The 15,418-nt window shown below is 39.3% G+C and overlaps 1 protein-coding gene across 1 annotated transcript in view; it reads left to right on the top strand.

Moving 5' to 3' along the window:
* The window catches only part of gpr158a (G protein-coupled receptor 158a), a 97,059-nt gene that overhangs the window by 25,900 nt on the left and 55,741 nt on the right, over positions 1-15,418 (top strand). The gene's annotated exons all lie outside the window — the stretch shown is intronic.

The following is a 15,418-nucleotide window of genomic DNA, read 5'->3' as shown; positions in this document are numbered from 1 at the left end:
TAATGCCATGTTATGTGCAGGTCATTACATTTTTATTCCTGCTGTTAATTGCAGCCCTTTATTTACCTGTCCTGCTGTCTACCTAGCAGGTAGTGTCCTGTGCGTTTCAGCCTCATCCTTAAGACTGATAGATTTTGAAGAGGTGCCGTAGATCAGGCTGCTTCATAATGCATGTGATGTAATGGATTGCAGTGAGCCTCTTTGAATAATTAATCACTCTCTTTGTCTGAGCACTTGCACCTCTCTGTGGACAGTCAATGGCAGAGACATTTGACATAGTGCCTCTGTGTCGGGTGACTGCGAGGAGAGAAATGCTTGGTTAATGGCATGGATTTTAGCCGGGTTTGCGGAATAATGTGTGCTCACACCGCGGGAGCATGTCAGGAGCGTGCTTGCTCAGAGCCGAATGATGAAAGCTGTTGTGGTTGTGGCACACTACAGGATGTGTCCTGTGTTGCTTGACAGCTTTATCGTGCGGAGGTGCTCATTATTGTCATGCCTGCTAGATAAACTATGTGGACAGGGAGAGCAACTGTATATGTGGACGTACGCTGACCAAGAGCAAGAGCAGCTGCAGCCACCACATTATTAGTCTTTGATGTGGAATGCAGGGGTTGTAATTCATATGTTTTGCAAGAAACTAAAAAGCAAAATCTTTGTGTCTGTTAGAGCCTCTTTCTGGTCTTAAAGTGCATGAACAGGCAATTTGGGGCTGATAGAGGAGGCATAGAAAGCATGACTGAAGTGTAATCAAGTGTTTTAGGATTTTTTGTGTGGTAATGCTGTAAAAAACACTAAAAGGGTTCCCCTGTATTTGCAAATAGGCATTCATTTAGTTTTATTGACTGTTTTTTAAGCTGTATAGGTATCCCCTCTTTATGTGCAGCAATTTGATGTGTAATGGGTTTCTTTGGGACCATTTTAAGATCCATGTAAGGCGTACTTTCTTTGTTTTATTGGAAACAAAGCACTTTGTTATGATGGTGTTGGGGTTGTTTATTTATGTGCAGCATTCACATTTCTTTTCCACCCTCAGATGCTCTTTATAGCAGCATTTACAGCAAACCCGTCACTACTACTTAGTGTCCTTTATGCATGCATCTCGCCATCATTATTTGCATAACAACTACAACTTCCATGCGTCGCGCATCCGCTGTTTTTCATTTGCATCTTAGGAGCTGCTTAAGTGGCACCATTCCAGCAACTGAATTTGATAAAATGCAGTCGCTTCCAGCCGCCCTGCCGGATTTCCAGGCCTCTCTTTCCTCTCAAGCTGCTGTTTGTCCAGCCGAGCGTACAGGCAGCCCAAACTCAGATGGAGGCAGATGACATGGATGACTGATCCAACAGGCGCGCACACTAAGGCAAAGCACAATGAAGCTCAGATTATTGACAGGAAAAATACAACAACCCCAACAGCATCCAAAGCCTGTGGTTATTTGAGGGCAATGCTGTCTTAAAATCTGTCAATATTTGTCTTTGATTCTTTAGTTTGTATTTTTGATTTCTTATGTTATATTTGAAATATGTTAAGTTCTTGTATTGTTATTATTAGTTTTGTTGTGTTTAGTCTTGTTTGTGTTTCACCTATGTCTCCTTGTTTATGAGTCTTTTTCTGTTTGTCATGTGTTATCTCCTTGTCTATATAGGTTCCCCCTGTGTCTCTCTCCTCTGTGTCCCTTTCCCTCTCTCTGTCTCTTGTGTCAGGCTTGCAACTTGCATCCCAGTTCATGTGTCTCCATGCTTCCTGTTTTATTTTGAAAGTATTGTGTTTACATGTTCAGTGTGTTTAGTTTTGCTTCCCCCGTGGCATCTTGCTCATTTGTGTCAGCTGTGTCTCCCCAGGTGTTTCCACTTCCCTCATTGCCCTTCTGTGTATTTAAGTCCTCTGTCTTCCTCTGTTCAGTGTTGGTGTGTCTGTTTTCGTTTCTTCATGTCATGTCTTCAGGAATCTCATGATTCTGTTTAGGTTATGTTCATGTTTGTCTCATAGTTTCTCATATTTACCTGCTCAGAATCATGATCATGTCTTATTGTCATAGTTGTCATAGTTTAGTTTTTCCCAGTCTAGGTTTTAGTTTTAGTTTTCGTCCCGGTTTGCTCTGCATTGATTTGTATTCACGTTTTTTGGCCAAATAAACAGCTCACGTTTTGTTACACCTTAGTTTTTGTCTCTTCCGTGTCTGCTTTTGGGTCCATGCCACAAACGCACTGGCCTGCCCAACGGGACAACTTCATTTTCATTTCACCATTTCTTACAGATTTCTAAACTGTGTGTGAAATCATTAAACAATACCATTTTGTTGGAAAAAATATTATTTGACAAATGAATATCAAGATGTCACCAGCTGCTGTGCAAGCTGAAGTTGAACTGTGTATGACATAATCTCTGGGGAAGCAACTGAGTGATATGAAAGACTCACAAAATAGCAACCTGCTCAACCTGTTAATACACAGGATTCCTACATAGAGATTGTGAAAAAGGCTGAAGTCACACCTTCTCTGTATTTTCCTAGAAAAAGACCCCTTGCTGCTGATTTTCAATCCAGTTTTGGGTTCGACCATTATTCCCGTTTCCCTTCCATAAGAATGGCTTCTTGACAGCTACTCTTCCATTAGGATAATCTCATTTAGGTTAAATGGATCAACTAAAAAGGTCAGATGCATCTCTCAGGTCCTTTGTCAGGTCTGTTAACCCTTTAAAACCGGTCGGAGTGGGCACGCTCCGTTTTGCGTAACTATTTTTAAATCCCTATAGAACTGCAACCACGTAAGCTAGCACAATAATTTTTTTGCATATGAAACCAGAGGAGTTGTACTTACATGTTATGCCATCAGCTTGCCCTAGGTCACGGTTTCTTATTCGGTTATATTCCAGAAAAATGCTTTGCCGATCCGATCAGCTGTTCATAACACTTCCTACGTTGGAACAGACGTCAGAGCGAACTATGTCTGCCATTACTTGCCTGAAACCGGGAGTGACGTCATTTTCGCAGAAAATGTAGTTTACCTTCGGGGCCTTATAAGCCTATGCTGGTGTTTTTTAAAGTCATGTTTGACTTTATGCTTTCCTGAATAGTTTCAGGGATGCTTAGGACTAAAATTGCACTGCTGGAAATAGTTTATTTTGATGCACATGCTGTTTTTTTGTAAATTTGCATTATAATATTTTTTCTTCATTTTTCCTGCAGTATATAAAAATTGGTGTATCTCAAAATAAAACTATGAAGACAATCAAAATGAATTTCCTGTGGTGGGAAACTATTTTGTGCAACTTTTTTGTATTTACAGTTTTGAGGGATAAACCTCTTAAATTTCTCTAACTAGAAATATATGTAAAAAAAACCCCACAAAAACAATTTTCAATTTGTTTGTAGTTTATTGCACTTTTTTGCAATTTATGTAGTTATTATGCACTTAATGCATACATATTATTTAAGTTTGGGCTATAACGGTTGTATTGATGTATAGCAACTTGAAATGGTCCCAAAAATGGCACTACAGCATGTAAATCGTTCGTGGTGATCGTGGCTCAAGAGTTGGGAGTTCGCCTTGTAATCGGAAGGTTGCCGGTTCGAGCCCCGGCTTGGACAGTCTCGGTCGTTGTGTCCTTGGGCAAGACACTTCACCCGTTGCCTACTGGTGGTGGTCAGAGGGCCCGGTGGCGCCAGTGTCCGGCAGCCTCGCCTCTGTCAGTGCGCCCCAGGGTGGCTGTGGCTACAATGTAGCTTGCCATCACCAGTGTGTGAATGTGTGCGTGAATGGGTGGATGACTGGATATGTAAAGCGCTTTGGGGTCCTTAGGGACTAGTAAAGCGCTATATAAATACAGGCCATTTACCAAAAATATAATATAAGCTCTGGCGGACTTGGTTCTATGGTAGGTCTTAAAGGGTTAAGTCATGACTTTCAGATACCGTTCTTCTGCTGTAGACAGAATTTTTTTTTAAGCCTGCCACTTCTTATTTTGTCATCTCTTTTGGCCAATTTCCTCAAAATTTTTAAAGACACATTGCACACCATGCTGAACTATACCAGGTTCAGTGCTAATAGCCTTTTGGAAATCACCTCATTGGTGCAAATATGCTGCACTATGCCTTTTCAAGCTATGCTATCTTGGGCATTTTGTAATAGTGCCAACTAAAGAAGGATGGATGGCTTTTGCACCGTACAGTACATTACTATACACACATTGCCTCAGGAAATATCAGTACTCAAGCACTTAAAACCATAATGCGAAATATAGACATAAAAGAGGAAAGGAAACAGTATTCGAAATAATGAAGTATTAATATTTTAATATTTCATTTTATTTATCATAAAAATACATCTTTGTATTTATTTATCATTGATCGGTGATATTTTAATCACGTGCAATGATGCATTTACTGGTGCAGGAAAATAGCACAAGTGATGTTTCCCTATATTGCCAATGAGCTCAGGGTTTTCTATGCAGAAGATTATATGCTAGGCATTACACATACATCACCATCAGTTTGCAGGAGCAGGCTTGCCACTGTACTGCTGTCAAAAAGTAGTATAGCAATCAATTTAATTATAGACTGCATTTATTTAGCTAGGAGCAAACACTGCAGTTCCTTTGATTAGAGATGCAGGTCTGACTTAAACCAATCACGATGAAACTACACGAATGAACAGAGACGAGCGCGAAGCCCACGGATGATCAACCCCAATCTTACCTTCATTTCCTGTGGAAAAAGTGTACACACTCCTGTTGGGGTTCTCGTCTCTCCTCCTCTCATCTCTCACTAATGGCACTTCCATTAGTGCGTTTCAATGTTCTCCAAAAGTCTAGGACTTTGCTGCCCTGGGGTCAGCTTTCATAAGAGAATGTGGCTGTGGATGATGATGAATGTTTCAATCAATTAGCTTATTGCTGGGAACAAGTGGTGGGGCCCAGGGGGATCGTAGCCTGTGAAAGCCAGTGACACATTACCTGAATGATTACGCCACCCGCCGTAACAAGAAACCCTGACTCTGTTCTGTGCCGTTTCTTTTTGAGGGATGCTGAGTAAGATGAGTAACCTCTCACTCAGTTTTATTAACTGGAAATAGTAAAAAAAAGAAAGAAGAAAAACCTAAAATACAAACACACACAAAAACTCCACAAAAAGCACTCCAAGGGCATAAACCTCCACCAAGGCCTTTCAGTCTCTGGGCAGTATTTCCTTTTAAAGGAATAGTATTGCATTTTGTACATATTTGTTTGTTGTTGTTGTTCTTTTTAAATGCATTTTAACCTCCTAGGACCTGGCATCCACATTTGTGGACATCACGTTTTGGGATGTCTAGACCAAATACCTAATTTTGCTCTACGAGGGCCTGATATCCATTTACGAGGACATTATACTGCCACTGTTCTAACAAAATTTAAAATGAATGTCCTCATATGTGGCTCTCATTTTTCTCAGAAACAAACATTAGGTAAAAAAAAAAAAATCTGGTTATTCTTTGTTTTTACATTCATCAGGTCCCAATCAGCCCAAATAGCCATCAAAGAGTTCTGGTCTTAGGAGGTTAAATTTGCACTTGTTTCGACTAAAATATAAAATGCAGAGTTTTGTTATTTGCTTTGTTGAAACAGATTTCAGCACACCTGATTTACTTTTATAATGAAGTATTTATTTTATTGTTTTGTAAAATGTATTTAAACATTATTATTAACATTATAAATAGTTCTATATAGCACTCTGACTTTCAGATCAATCTATCAACCTTGAAGGAGAGGTCAGAGGTCAAATGTGACATGATATTGAAAATCTTTATATGGTATTTTCTATATGTTAACAATACACACCATACTTTCAAGGGTCATCCAGTCTACAAGGGTTTTTGTCAATTTTCAAGCAATAAGTCACCAAGTTCATCTTGAAGACTGCGGTGGATGTAAGCCAAATTGTATTGGATTGTTACCATGACTCTGCTCTACACCACTACAAGGTTTTACCAGAATTTATTTAGTTCTTGAGCATGACATGCAAACACTACCAAAAACATAACCTCCTTGGCAAAGGTAATGACAGCAACTCAAACTTTATATTGGTGTATTATAATATTTTTGTATCTGAGTTTCATTATTTTTAATTTAAAATTAAAGCTGTGAAGTATATATTACTTAATTACATTTATTTTTTTTATATGAGAAAAAAGGAAATAAACTAAACTAAATTAGTCAGCCAGTTTAAAAGGTAACTCTGCTTTTTCCTATCTTAACTTTTTTTGTTAAAGATATCTCACTCCAGACACTGAAGTAGAAATTCAAGTTGCTGTATGTGCTTGTTTTGACAAGAAATTTAAATGGAACAGGATTTTCAACAAAACTTTTTATTATATCAAATAAATAAATAAATAAATAAAAAAGCTTTCCATTTGGACGCGCTGCATCAACCATCCTGTTCAAAACATACATAGCACATCCATGAAAGCACTCAGAAAACCAAACCGCTGCCTCGGTGACGTTTCAGGGTGACGTTTCAGGGTGTTTTATGCACTCAGCAGCATGTGCGGTTTATTTTTGCCTCACTGTGGTGCTCTGTCTGCTGTTGAAAAGCTGAAATGGTTATTTGTGCTCTGTCTGTTGAATCACTGTTTCATCTTGACCTTGGATCACAAGGTTGTCCTGGCCCAGCCTGTTATCATCTCAATCACATGCTGATTCCTCCGCCGTGCACCCAGCACTGCTGAATTAATAACGGCATCAGTGTTAAACAACTGCTGCTCCGTCTTATCTCACCTTCTGTCCCTCCCCCTGTCCTACACATATGTTGTCCTCACATTAGGACATTACAGTGGCTTCCATTTATTTCCTGGGGGCTCATCCACTATGACCGCGTTGTCTCTCTCAATCTCCCAAACTTACCACAATATAAATTAAAAACTAACCAACATGTTTTAGTCCAACAATGAATAATTAACCATGCAAAGACCAGATTTAATTGGTTTCTTCCACAACATTTTTTTCCTAGTATAGCCCAAAATAAATATTTAACGTCATGGCTACAATACACCAGTGGTTCCCACTTGCAGCTGATAGTTGGTTTGGATCGATGCCCAATCACATTCTCACCATAAACAAACTGTACTGGAGTTTTTTGAGGAGGAGGCTTGTGTCTGGTTCCAAGGAAGAGGAAAACAGACCAGAGTCTGATTCAGATGGACTAAACAGAGCAGGGATGAAAACACCCTGAGTCATCACCCTAACCTTAACCTTAATAGGAAAGTTTAAAAGTAGTTTTTGAGTTTTGTCCGTTTGAATGATAATTTTCTGTGTCCTTGTTGTCAAGACTTTGGAGGGAGAACAATTGTCCCATTTGTGCTCATCATTCTTGCAAATAGTGCCGGATCACATCGCTGGCACAAGTTGCACTTTTTTGCAACCTCGTGTGTATTGATGACACACGTTTAAGACAGTGTTGGTTTTTCCTGCGATTTTAATGATCTCAGTACACAATCAAAGATGATTCATAGATTATACAGAGGAAGATGTTGCAAGAGTTTCAAAGACTAAGCTTTCTAAAAAAACAAACAAAAACCTTGTACTTGCTTCTGGTTCTGTTTTTTAGTAATACCAACGCTGATGTGGAGTTTTTGTTTAGGCGGTGAAACCTATCATTTACGAGAATAGTGCAGCTAGTGCTGGTAAAAATGGTACATAACTGTGGCGACATCACTGTTTGCGTGTGAAGCGACTGATGTGGCGAGCATAAATGGGCCATTAGACTCGGAAGGTTTTTGGCCCTGCAGTGGTTTTACAAGCATACTATATTTGTTCTCTTCAGCATGAACAGATTTCTATCCTAACATTACGATTAATGCAAACACATCCTGCAGTCCCAACAAGCTTGAAAGGAAAACAGCTGATTGGCCCCAACAGTACAACACAAGCCATCCATGTCACGCATTGTTTCCCTGATTTACATCTCATTGGCTAGCAATCTTTCCTTGCAGCCGGACTATAACTTACCAAGATCAGGCAAGAAAAAGGCTGCATATTGTACTGGCAGCTATGATAACGTGCCCTTTATTTGCATGGCAGTGGATGCAAAAGAACATGCAAATCTACTGGGAGAGTTTACTTGAAAACATGAGATACAGTCCCTTAATTTGGCTCATCTATTCATTTAACGTTTAAAAATGACATATGACGGGTTAAACTGATGGGGCTCATTTTAAAACACTGACATTCATTAGTCAGTGTGTCACAAATAAGATTGATTTGAGTTGTATTTGCATGCAAATGTTTTAGACCTCATTCTGTCCCATAATGACTTGTCTTTTGTGCTTGCAATCATTCGAATATGCAAAATTGCCATTTTTTTCTCCCTAAAATTCACCGTAATTGAAAAACTAGTGTTGCTACTTTTCTCCTGCTAAAATGCCTGTTCAGCCCAACACTGAGAGCAATTAAACATGCAATTAAATCTTAGTTTATATTCAATTTGTGTAATTTAATAGTTTTGTTGCTCATTTAAGCCTGACAAGGGGCTTGGGAGCACAGAAAAAAACATGTACTTTAAGTGTTTTTTGGCGGGTTAAGTACATTATTGCTGGTCATAACTGGTAATATATCCAAATATTCCATTTATCCATTTTTTTGACACTCCAAAAATATATAAAGACATGGATATTTAATGCTGTGCAAAGAATTGGTGTATTTTTGTGGTCAGTAAAGGCGCTTTACATGGCCTACTTTTGAGTTACATCCAAACATGTCCTTTTTTTCTCCACTGGATCTTCATATTTCACTCGACATGGCGTACACTCAGGAAAATCCCAGAGTCCCCTGTGGGAACGTGATCCACATTAGCTGAGCAACATTTATCTGCTTGTTTCTCTGACAGCTTTCCCATCCAAGTGTTCCCTCTGCACTCATTCAGCAAAAACGCTTCCCTCTTCATCTGCAGGCCTCCCGTGTATTGTAAGATTAAAAAAAAAAAGCAGTTGTTTTAGCACCTTGGGAATTCCCCTGGTGTTAGAGACTCGGCATCGTTGTGGGGCAGAGATTCCCTCAAGACGCACATGTCAGGAATGGTGTCACACGGGCCATGGTCCTTTCAACCTGTGCATTCTCGGTGAAGAGGAGCAAGTTTTAATTAATTACATTCCTTTCTTGTTGTTGCTGTTGAAAGAGTATGTTGGACGCGATTTACAGGGTAATTGATAATTATCTACAGTGATCTCAGCAAAAGCTGTGATTATGCTTCAGAGTTGATAAGATAGAAAGGAAGTCTGGAAATCCTTTTGTGCTGGTGAGGTATGCATCATTGTAAGGAGGAAGAACTTTAAAAGGTAAAAGATAATTCAACTCTCTTTCCACTGTTAAAAGAAAGATTAAGGAGTTTCTTAAGGATGAACAGCGATTTAGATCCATCTGCAGCTCTGCAGATGGAGTGTTACATAGTTTTGTGCTGGAAAAGTAGTTTCATGAGACTGATAGCTGTATTTGAAATTGTACTGACCTATTGTCACATTGAAAAAGTGCAATGTAAATTGTGCACTGTTGTCAAAATGGGTAACATAGACTTTAGATTTTAAATACATGCTTAATGTTGTATAAAGGGCATTTCAAGCCAAATTACAATTTTCTCCCAAATACCCAAACAGCAAAACCTAAAACTATGACTCAAACTCCTGCCTGACGTTTAGGGGTTGGTGTGCCACCGAATCCAGACTGTTTTAGGAACATGTATATGCTGCTTTTCAGGGGGTAGAAACAAGCCACTGATATAACTGTTCAGTTATAGGACTTTTCAGTTTCTGTGATTTCCTTATTCTCCCTGTGCTTGTGTGTCTATAGGTTTTCTCCAAGTACTCCGTCTCCCTACCACAAACCAAAGACATGCATGTTTGGGTTTGTTGGGGTAGGCTCTAACCTGGGACCCTGAATTGGATAACTGCTCAACTGTTCTTCCTAACTATTCACCTCAAGAAGTATTTGCGTGGATGTTTTCTCCTTTGGTTTCCAAGAACTCTTTCACTACACAGTATCATGTGCCTCCAAGATGTTGAAGGCCCTTCCTCCTAACCCCTGTTAGGTCACCACCTTGTTTTGGTCAAGGAGCTTGCATCAGTGATCCTTAGAGTTATACCAGGTAGGATCACCCATACTGGCAAAGTTGAAGGGTATAGGCCAAGCAAAAGACTGTTGGAGGGTGGGCATAAGGTTAGCACCCATATTCTGTAAAAAGAATTCCTTTGCTACATAAACTTTAACAGAAGGATCTAACATAACTAATATAGTCACAAATATGAGTACTGGGTCTCAGAACAAACAGACTCTCTCAAATGATTCATAATTCCTCAGATATTTACAAAGCTCCTTCTGGAAGCACTTTTTAAAAAATATATATTACACTATATATTGAAAAACACACATTTTTACATTAAAATACTTGAAGCAAGGCTGCAATTTCTTTACTGTAAAAATTTCAGTGACTATATTGTAATTTATTCAAGTTTTTTTTATTTGTTTTAGAGGACAACACAATAAAAAGCATACAGTATTATATCTAACGTTAACATTCACATTCCTTGAATGACCATGATTTAGTTGACTGAGAATCTACACAGAGAGCAATAATGTCATTTCTATAGTGTGTATGTAGCGATTCTCTATTTTTACAATATTTATATAGTAATACTGTAATTTCTACTGTCTGTTTACATACATATACAGTTTATTTTAAGAAATAATATCGTTTATGGGGGGAAAATCTACTTTTTTCCCCACATATATGTGGAGGGAAAGTAAAGTTTTTCCCCATATGTAGTTTTTCCTCTTTTTTTTTTAAACTGCAAATTTTAAATGGTGAAGTTTCTGTTTTCAGTATTCAGTTTGGAAACGCATGCAACATTAAAAATAACCCATATCCTCAATATTGAGGATTCTGTTTGTTTTTCTGATATCCTGTTAACTCAGGATAAATAAAACCGCTGATGAACAAAATTAATCTCCCCACTGGACACAAATAAGATGCTCTGTGGGCCACAGTGCTTTCGCTTCAGTGGTGTTCAAGATGACAACATCAAGGTAGAGAGCTGTTGGCCATAATGCACAGTGAGGAGAGATCACAAGATACTTCTGGTGTTAACTGTGGCTCCCTGCCCCCAGCAGTGCAGGCCTCTTTAAATGCTGTCGCACTAATTGGCTATGTGAATAATCCTGGAACTCTGAATTTACGTGGAAACACTTTGAAGGGTTGAATACATTTGCCCCCGGGCAAAGTCTTGCATCCGCTCTACCCAGCCGTAGCAGCACGGCGTCAGCTGACGCAGAAAGCAAACAGTCGGCCCAGAGAGGATAAGAGATGGGTTGAAAGTAAAGGTAAAACATTTGTCTAGGGACCCATGAGATTGGATGTAAAATGAGTGCAGCTGTGTGGCTACAAACAAAAAAATTGGGAAAAGAACAGTGAGGGTGCACGGGCAAAAAGATAAGGTAGTAGCAGTGACAATGACTTGGCAGCAGGCTTCTTTTCACCCACGTCTTTTACTCCTGAAAGATCCTAATATATCGATGAAATGTAATTCCTCATCTAGGTCTGCCAAAGGGTGCCTGAGGATTCTCACTGCTTTTATTCACATTCCTTCAGTTGCTGCCTGTCAGCCTTGTATTAAGAGAATATCGGAAAAATCACAACACAGAAAAATTACATTTCACTCAATTATAATAGTTCAAATGAAGGCCTGATGAACTAGAGATGCTCAGCTAACAAGCTAAGGCAGGTACAGAACAGCCTCTGAAATATATCAATGAACAAAAGCAGCAGACATCCCAGGCATTCATGACCTCTGTCCCTGTGCCCACTGACGATGCTTACAGTTCTTTTTTCAGTGCTTATGTGTGTGTTCGTGTGGTGGACGGTCTGCTGCAAGTTGCAAGAATCACTTGCATTGTACAGTGTGGATAAATTTGCCTGGCTAGTTTGTTTTGACACATACATAAGCTGCAAATGTGATTATGAAAGCAATATCAATGCAGTGTCTGTTGTGTGCACTAAGAAGCTCTATGTGTTTACTCGTCTCATTCTGATGGCAGTGTTAAGCTCCCCGTAGGCCAGACTGTTTATCTTGCTGGTGTTTAGGCTTTGGTCTTTGGACTGTACCCAAAGCGAGGCCTTGCTGTCAGTGCAGCTCCGCTCCGGTTAAACTCCTGCTAGTTGACCTCGTTTAAAGGCCTGGCTGCCTGTCTAGCTGTCCCTCTGAGCAGGGAGCCACAGTCATCCAGCAGTCTGCAGTGTCACTGCCTCTGTGTTTGCTGGTGAGTCTGCACAAGCCTTAAATTTCATAGCCATAACCAGTGCCAAGATGCATTGGCCCATCTTTGCCCTAAAAGCTAAAAAAAAAGAAGAAGAAGAAAAAAGTACAATACTAGCCCGAAGCAAAAATAAAAATTGACGTCAGACACTCTCTTCTTTTGACCTCTGTGTTATTCTCTCTCACAAAAAATAGACAGCTACAAAATCTGTGAACTATATTCTTGCTACTCTAATTTAATTTATCTTCTCATCATTAAAGTGGACTGTTTATGCTCATTTCTAGCTCTATAAGTAACTTTGCATGATCTTTAGCGATCAAAATAATCCTTATTTATCTTAAAATGGGCCACGTTGCTGCTCTTCACTTCATCTGCTGCTTGAAAACAAGCCATCTCATTTAGCTTTCTCCTCTCTTGATGCCAAAATGTTTGTGCAGGTTCTCAGTCATCCAGGTTATGGTAATCTAAGGAGCTTGGAAAGAAAGCGACTGGACTTCTTTAAGTTTCATGACAAGGTTTCTCCTCTCATCCAAGAGTTTCAGCTCTAAAGCCAAATGGTGGCGAGTCCCAGGTATTAAACCCTACTTAGGGCTGTCCCTTAAAAGGGTTGTTGACCCACTATTGATTATGTGCTTCATCACATAAGCCAAAAATAACCCATGACTTTTTTTCAAACCTTTAGAACTGAAGAAGCTTCTCAGATGAGAAATGTCTTCACGAAACTCAAAGAAGTCCAACCTCCTTAGACCCCTTCAAGCCAACTTTCTTCTAACTAGCTGCCCCATGCAAACAGAAGGTTTAAAGAGCAAGTGGGAAGCGACCCACACAAGAGACTGGATGGGAAGTCACTTGCATGCATTTTTTTTCAGAGCTCTCACTGAAGGGTGAGAAATGCAACAGGATGCCTGAGTGTTCAGCACACCGCGTACAACTTCCTTCAAAATAAAAACAAACATGCATCGTCTAATTTCCCTCGTGCCTGCATACACATCTCGAGCTGATAATTTACTGCCTGCTCTGCACACACATGCAAACAGGATAAATTGCCCTCCTCCTCGTCCTTCTCCGCCTAACCTGCTTTCTGTGCATTCTATAGTTCAGTGTGCAATGATTGGATAAAAAAATTTTCCTCTGGGTTTTTGCTGAACTGCAGGATCATTACAAATATCTACAGAGGCTAATTAGTGCTTGATTAGGTGCTATGCTGGACTGGAAGAGCGTGGGCTATTTCAAAATGAGGAAGAGTCCTTGGCAGGCTCTAATTAGCTAACAAAATTAAGGTAGTTCTGGTTTCCCATTCAGGTAGAAGACTCCTGGCCTCTGCATCAATTAGAGAAGATAAACTTGATTTTAGATTTGTTTTTTGCTTTTTTTACTTTCATGCTTTATGCCGTACAGAGGTGAGGGAGGAAGACTTTGCCTGGACAAAATAGATGTTGAAAGTGTACACAATATTATACTGTTATAATTACTCTAGTTACTTAATAGTTACAGCTAACCCTATCTCTTCTCAGACCTATCCTCTTCTTATTTGGTACCTACTAAATAGTAAAAAAAAACAAGTTTACAATGGATTTGTCAAGATTTGGATGTGCAGACGATGTAAGTGCTCTAACGTTTGTCACCGTCAATGAAGTCCCAACTGTGTGACAGTGTTAAAAATGCAACTTTACAGAATAAAAATCAACCAAACGTCATTATTAAGCGATAATGAAAAGTGTCAGCTAACCACAGTTCAAAGAATACAAGGAACAATGAAAACATGAAGACAAAGCAGAGAACGTAACAAACACCACACAGAAGACTGGACTGTATATACACAGAGGGCTGATTAGGGAAGTGGTGAACAAGGCACAGCTGAATATAATAAAGACAATCAACTAACAGGAAGTAAAGCCAAAAACAAGATAAAAGAGTGAACTACTTAACAGAATAAAGCAGGAAATGAATAACAACCATAAGTGGTGGCTGTAGCTCACCAGCCTTCCGATCATCGGAAGGTTGGTGGTTCACCACTCTATGATCTTACAATTATTCAGACTCTGTGAACACTGACTGGTGGTCAAAATACAAGATTACTTTGAGCAACAAAAAGAGAGAAACCAAACAGACTAAACAACTAATCATCAACACACGTCCAAACATCCTAAAGCAACTCAAAACCCTGAAATAAAATTATGTTGATTGATTTTGGTATTGCAGAAATGTAAATAAGTCAGAAAAATTGTGTTACCAAAGAAAAATCTAGTATCAACAAACGATACTGTATGATTTCTTTTTTTGTGCCAATAATTTAAAAAGGTTTTGGACCATAAGGATTTGTTTATGCCAAATAGAGGCCATGGGTATGGAAAATGATGGTTCTAATGTTATAAATCCACTGACAGTAATAGCCACAATAATGATAATAACTTACTCGTAAAAACCATTTTAAAACCTGAAGTGGCCTGATCTGAAATGAATACAATTGAAGTGGTGTTGTTATCTGACCCTGCTTTGCCCAAATGAATTAGTCTCGAGTTCAATAATGCTCTCTATTCACTGTTAATGCACAGGTCAAAGGTGAGATACAATGTGAGGACTTTCAGGGTCATTAAAAAAAGATCAACATGGATTCAGGTGCAGCTGTGCACTGCTATGAATCTGAAACATGGCGGCAAAAAGATACATTTTAGAAATAAACTGTAACTATCTTTGACAAAAGACCCCTACCACAGAGCAGACGCTTAGATTCTATTGATTTTAATACACTAAGTTACCACGGAAACATCCACCAGTGCGTAAACCTCTGCTTTTCTGGTTCCTCCGGTTTTGGGCTCTCCTCCACATTTTTGGATCCTGGCTGCAGGAATTTGATCCCATGAGTCACAAAAGCATTAGAGAGGCTGGGTGTCGGTTGATAAGGACGTATCAGGACAGAGGTTCTGACACAAAATCTTATTTATTTATTTATTTATTGCATGAGAGCATTATTGTCGTGCTGAAACAGGAAAGGACAGAAACTGCTGGAGGCGTTCTTTTGTCTAAAACATCATCCCACATAAAGCCACATAAGAAATCAGAAGCGATGCTGTTTATCCAAACTATTGAAAATAGTCCTTAATAAGAAACAAACCACAAATTCTCTGTGTCCAAGTCAAG

This window comes from Astatotilapia calliptera, chromosome 9, assembly GCF_964374335.1.
Source record: "Astatotilapia calliptera chromosome 9, fAstCal68.1, whole genome shotgun sequence".
Lineage (NCBI taxonomy): Eukaryota > Metazoa > Chordata > Actinopteri > Cichliformes > Cichlidae > Astatotilapia > Astatotilapia calliptera.
This window is presented reverse-complemented; position numbering and strand designations above follow the sequence as displayed.